We start from the raw sequence: 5,995 nt of genomic DNA on the forward strand, positions 1-5,995 counted from the left end.
CCTCCTCCTTCCAGGAAGCTGGCATTGCTATGAAAAGTAGAAGGCCTTGGGATCAGGGCTTGGGACAGATCATACCTGGTGGGAGTCTCTCTGTCCCTAGGTTGCCGATGCCTGGAAGCTAGCATCTTAGCTACGTTCTCCATAGGTTTTGGCTTTGTCCTGGCCACAGGTTGCACCTCTGTGGGTTATCCTGGATGTATGTTATCTGCTAGAATGCCAGTGCTCACTGTATGTGTCTCAGGCTTTGCTCAGCCCTCTGAATCATCCTCATAGCCACAGGAGGTGCGGTGAGGCCCAGATTGAAGTTGGTAGATGACCCAGTCTTGAAGGCAAATTGTGAAAATAATCACCACCCAGGGTCCTTGTTTGTAAGCATTGCGGCTTCACAGATTTAATGTCTCTGATAGCTCTAAGGGACTGCTCCAAAGAGGCAAGGGAGGATCCAGGATATACAGGAGTTTTTGCAACTAAAAGCAGGTACTCAAAACATCAAAAGTTACTGCTAACTAAAGAAAACCAGACATCTCAAGTTAGCACTTTTCTATCTATGGGAAGATGCAAGAGTCTGGGCTCATCGAAATTATTCCTTTGATATGCACCTTAACTCTCTAGGACTGGTATCCTGCTTTTCTCCATCCTGAATCTCTTCATGGTGCACATTATGGGGCATCTGCAGTGGTCCATGGCTTGATGGCCCCAACATCCTTTATTTACTGATAAGCCTGGTGACATTCTTCATTCTCTTAATGAAGGGAAACCTCACTAAAATAGAGTTGGGAGGGCAGAAGGGGGAGCTCTCACACAGATACCATTTGAAGTCTATAAGATCCCAACAGCAAGAGAAGTACCTTCCATCTCCTACAGGAATGATACTACTTTATTACCACCAGCAGGAGGAAGAGAGGTTTTCTTCTTGCTTGGCATGGCTCAGACAATGAGAGACTGTCACAACTTAACCAATGAAAAGCCACTATACTTTGAACTCCCAGTTTCCTCTAGTGCAGCAGTCCCCAACCTTTCTGGCACCAGGGACCCATTTCGTGGAAGACAATTTTTCCATGGACCGGGTGTGGGGCAGATGGTTTCAGGATGAGTCAAGCACATTACATTTATTGTGCACTTTATTTCTATTATTATTACATTGTAATATATAATGAAGTAATTATACAACTCACCATAATGCAGAATCAGTTGGAGCCCTGAGCTTGTTTTCCTGCAACTATATCTTCCCATTTGGGGGTGATGGGAGACAGGGACACCCGAAGTGTGTTGTTTATGTCCAGTCTACTCCGTAATCTCATTTTGGTTGCTGTCACTGCAGGAAACCCTGCTTCACAAAGATAGGATGTTGGAAATGGAAGCAGGCTTTTCAGTGCTTTTGTGGCAATCTCAGGATATTCCGCTGTGACTTTAATCCAGAATGTATGGAGTATGGAGATTTGAAGTTGTCTCAAACATACTTTTAAGGCCACCATCATTTGCAATCTCAAGCAGTTGATCCTCTTCTAGCACAGACAAAGTCGATTCACCTGGCTTATTCACAAATGGGTCGCAGATCCATTCCTTCCCAGTTCGGGGGTCTTTTGTGGTTGGGAAGTAATGCTCAAACTCTTGTGAAAGCTGAGATAGATGAGCAGTTTTGAAGGTTTCATGGTTTCGTTGGATAGCTGGTCGCCACATATTATACAAAGTGGGCTTGGAGAATGTGAATCACCTGCTGCAATTTAAGTAAGACTTGGTATTTTCTTTTAAATGCAGCTTTTTTTTGTTGGCAGCCTGAGAGTCTTCTGCTCTCTCATCATTGGGTCTTTCACCCTTTTCAAAGAAGCTCTTCATCGACATTTGTTTTTTACTCATTTTGGCTAGGGTGAGCTTGTGGGCTTACCAAAACTATGACTGAGACAAGTGCACAGTGTGGGAAAGAGGCGCGGATGGAAGTGGTAAATAAAATAATGGGTGGGCCACGTGCAGACTAAAATAAGGGTCAAATTCTGACTTAAAGCCTGCCACCAGATGCAGCTTAATTGTCACTTGTTACTCACTGATAGGGTTTTGATATGAGTCTGCAAGCAATTGATTTATTATGGTCTCTGTGCAGTCAAGCCTCTCTGCTAATGATAATCTGTATTTGTAGCCGCTCCTCAGTATTAGCATCACCACCTCAGCTCCACCTCAGATCATCAGGCATTAGAGTCTCATAAGATCCTTCGCATGCGCAGATCACAGTAGGGTTCATGCTCCTATGAGAATCTAATGCTGAGGCTGATCTGACAGGAGGCAGAGATCAGGTGGTAATGTGAGTGATGGGGAGTGGCTGTAAATACAGATGAATGGCTCACTCACCCGCCGCTCACCTCCTGCTGTGAGGCCTTGTTCCTAACAGGACACAGACCGGTACCAGTCTGTGGCCCGGGTTGGGGACCCCTGCTCTAGTGGGCTTTTTGTTTATAATAGCCCCTCCCAACTTTCCCTTCTCCTCAACAAAAAGTTTCCTCTCCTTACTTTGCTGCACTTCTTTGCTGGATTTTGATGTCAAAACTCCACAGGCAACTTCCTCACTTTGACCCAAGCTCTTGATAAATATTCAGCCGATGGAATGTGCTTGGCTCTAGCTGATGCTGGTGACACTGTTGAAGATGCTAACTTTATGGAAACCATGGCAGATGCAGGTATTCTCCATCTGTACACCTGGGTGGAATGGGTGAAAGAAATGGTTGCCAACTGGGATAGCCTAAGAAGTGGTCCTGCCAACACCTTCAATGATAGAGTTTTTGCCAGTGAAATTATAAAAACAGATCAAAACCATGAAAAGATGATGCTTAAAGAAGCTTTGAAAACAGGGTTTTTGAGTTTCAGGCTGCGAAAGATAAGTACCATGAATTGGCCATAGAAGGGATGCACCAAGACCTTGTGTTCCGGTTTATTGAAGTTCAGACACTTCTCTTGGCTCCATTCTGTCCTCATTTGTGTGAGCACATCTGGACACTCCTGGGAAAGCCCAACTTAGTTATGAATGCTTCATGGCCTCTGGCAGGTCCTGTGGATGAAAGCTTGATACATTCCTCACAGTATCTCATAGAAATAGCACATGACCTTAGACTGCGACTCAAGAACTATATGATACTAGCTAAAGGAAGACTGACAAGCAGCCCCCTCGGTAGCCTTCACATTACACCATCTATGTGGTGAAGAGCTATCCATCTTGGCAACACATCACCCTGTCAGTTCTACGTAATCACTTTGAGACCAACAGTGGAAAATTGCCTGATAACAAAGTCATGCTAATGAACTAGGCAATTTGCCAGAATTGAAGAAATACATGAAGAAAGTGATGCCATTTGTCACAATGATTAAGGAAAATCTGGAGAAGATGGGACCTCATGTTCTGGATTTGCAATTAGAATTTGAAGAACAGGCAGTGCTCATGGAGAGTAGAGTCTATCTGACCAACTCCCTTGAGCTAGAACACACAGAAGTCAAGTGTGCCTCTGAAGCAGATAAAGTCAGGGAAGATTGCTGTTCTGGGAAACCACTTAATGTTTTTAGAACAGAACCTGGTGTATCAGCTTCCGTAGTGAATTCTCAGCCATTCAATGGCCACTTCTCAACCAAAATTGAAATCAGGCAAGGAGATAACCGTGATTCTATAATCTGGCGTTTAATGAAAGTGGACTGAGGAATCAAAGACCTTTCCAAAGTGAAACTGATGAGATTTGACGATCCACTGTTGGGGCCTTGGCAAGTTCCTGTCCTGGGAAAAGAGCATGCTGAGGAGACGCCCATTTCTGAGCATGCTGTTTTCCACATGGACCCCACGAGCAAGAAAATTCATCTTACTGAAAATGGGCTACGGGCAGATATTGGTGATACAGTGATATATCTTGTTCATTAAATTCAGGCACATTGGAGATTTATCCTGATTTCTGGGGATATTACTACTATGACCGTGCCTACAGATGGGCTATGAGAACCTTAGGCTGGACCTAAATGTGGTTTGCTATAGTTGTGTGTCTCGAATTGCAGTTGTTTTCTGCTCCCAGATAAACTTGCTTTGCTGGTATAATAACTGGCTGTTTTATTGTCTGGTGTTAACAAAATCTTTGCAGGAAAAAAATACTACAAACAAAAGAAAAACCCAAATAAAAAATCTGGTAAATTTTTTGCTACACATATGACAGAAAACTAGTATTCTTCAAGGTGCAAAGAGTTCCTACAAATTAAGGAGAAAAATAAAACAAAAATCCAAATAGAAGAATTGACCATGGACATAGACAATTCACAAGAAATAAATATCAAATGACTGTTTTATGTTTCATTTTTGAACAGCTTCTTTTGAGATTTAATTCATTTACGGGTAATTCACACCTTTAAAGTGTCAAATTCAATGGTGTTTAGTACATTCCCATAGTTATGGATCCATCATCATAATCAATTTTAGAACATTTTCATTACGCCCAGAAGAAAGTCTGCACACCTTAGTCATCACTCTTCCGTCTTCCTAACCCCTCATCCCAGGCAACAACTAATCTAATTTCTGTCTCTACAGATTTGCCTATTTCGGACATTTCAGATATATGGAATCATACAATATGTGGTCCTTCATTGGTTGATGATACTGAACACTTTTCCTATGCTTATTGGCCATTTGCTTATCTTATTGGGAGAACTATTCAGATCCTTGGTCCATTTTTAATTGGGCTATTTGTTGTTTTATTATTGTGTTACTAAGTTCTTTGTATGTTTTTATACAAGTGCCTTTTCAGATATGTGATTTGCAGATATTTTCTCCCATTCTGTGAGTTGTCTTTTCACTTTCTTGATGGTGTTCTTTGAAGCTCAAAAGATTTAATTTTGGGGATCACTAGTTTACCTATTTTGTTGTTGTTGTTGCTTGTGCTTTTGGTGTTAGAATTAGAAACCATTGCCTAATTTAAGGTCACAAAGACTTATACCTATGTTTTCTTCTAAGCATTTTATAATTTTTACATCTAGGTCTTTGGTACTTCTGAGTTAATATTTACATGTAGTGTGAGATGGAAGTCCAACTTCTTTTTCTAAAATGTGGATATACATTTATTTGTCTGAGCACCATTTGTTGAAAATACTGGCACCCCTTTGAATTGTCTTGGTACCCTGTTGAAAATCAATTGATTGTAAATATGATGGCTTATTTCTGGACTCTAAATTCTACTCCATCTACCTATATATCTATTCTTTTTTTTTTTTTTTTTTTGCCACACAGTGGCCTGTGGGATCTTAGTTCCCCAGCCAGGGATTGAACCCAGGCCCTTAGCAGTGAAAGCTTGGAGTCCCAACCACTCAACCACCAGGGAATTCCCTATATATCTATGCTTATGTAAATACCATATTGTCTTAATTACTGTAGCTTTGTAGTAAGTTTTAAAATTGAGAAGTGTGATTCCTCAAACTTTATTCTTCTTTTTCAATATTGTTTTGGCCATTCTGTATTCCTTAAATTTGTACACAAATTTTAGGATCAGCTTATCAAATTCTGCAAAAATGTCGAGATTTTGATAAGGATTGTACTGAATCTGTAGATCAATTTGGAGGGTATTACCATCTATAAATATTGTTTTCCAGTTTGTGAACATGAGATACTTTCAAACTTATCTAGTTCTTTAATTTCTTTCAACACTGGTAATTTTCAGAGTATAATTTTTGCATTTCTTTTGTTAAAATTATTCCTATTTTATTCTTTTGAAATCTATTATAAAAGGAATTGTTTTCTTAATTTCACTTTTGGTTTACCCATTGCTACTGTATAAGAAAAAATTGACTTTTGTATATTGATTTTATATCCTACAACCTTGCTGAATTTGTTTATCACTTCTAATAGTTTTTAGTGGATTTCTGAGGCTCAAATGACTTTTAAATATATGAAAAGAGACCAACCTGTCATAAAATGAGACAAATGTAAATAAAAACTATCATGGGATATGGTTTTGTTCACCTACTGAACTTGCAAAGATCTAAA

At 40.2% G+C, this 5,995-nt stretch overlaps 1 pseudogene; it reads left to right on the top strand.

Moving 5' to 3' along the window:
- The first annotated feature begins 2,541 nt into the window (after positions 1–2,541).
- Positions 2,542–3,983, top strand: LOC137228075 (leucine--tRNA ligase, cytoplasmic-like; annotated as a pseudogene).
- The last annotated feature ends 2,012 nt before the right edge of the window (positions 3,984–5,995 follow it).

Source organism: Pseudorca crassidens, chromosome 7, assembly GCF_039906515.1.
Source record: "Pseudorca crassidens isolate mPseCra1 chromosome 7, mPseCra1.hap1, whole genome shotgun sequence".
Lineage (NCBI taxonomy): Eukaryota > Metazoa > Chordata > Mammalia > Artiodactyla > Delphinidae > Pseudorca > Pseudorca crassidens.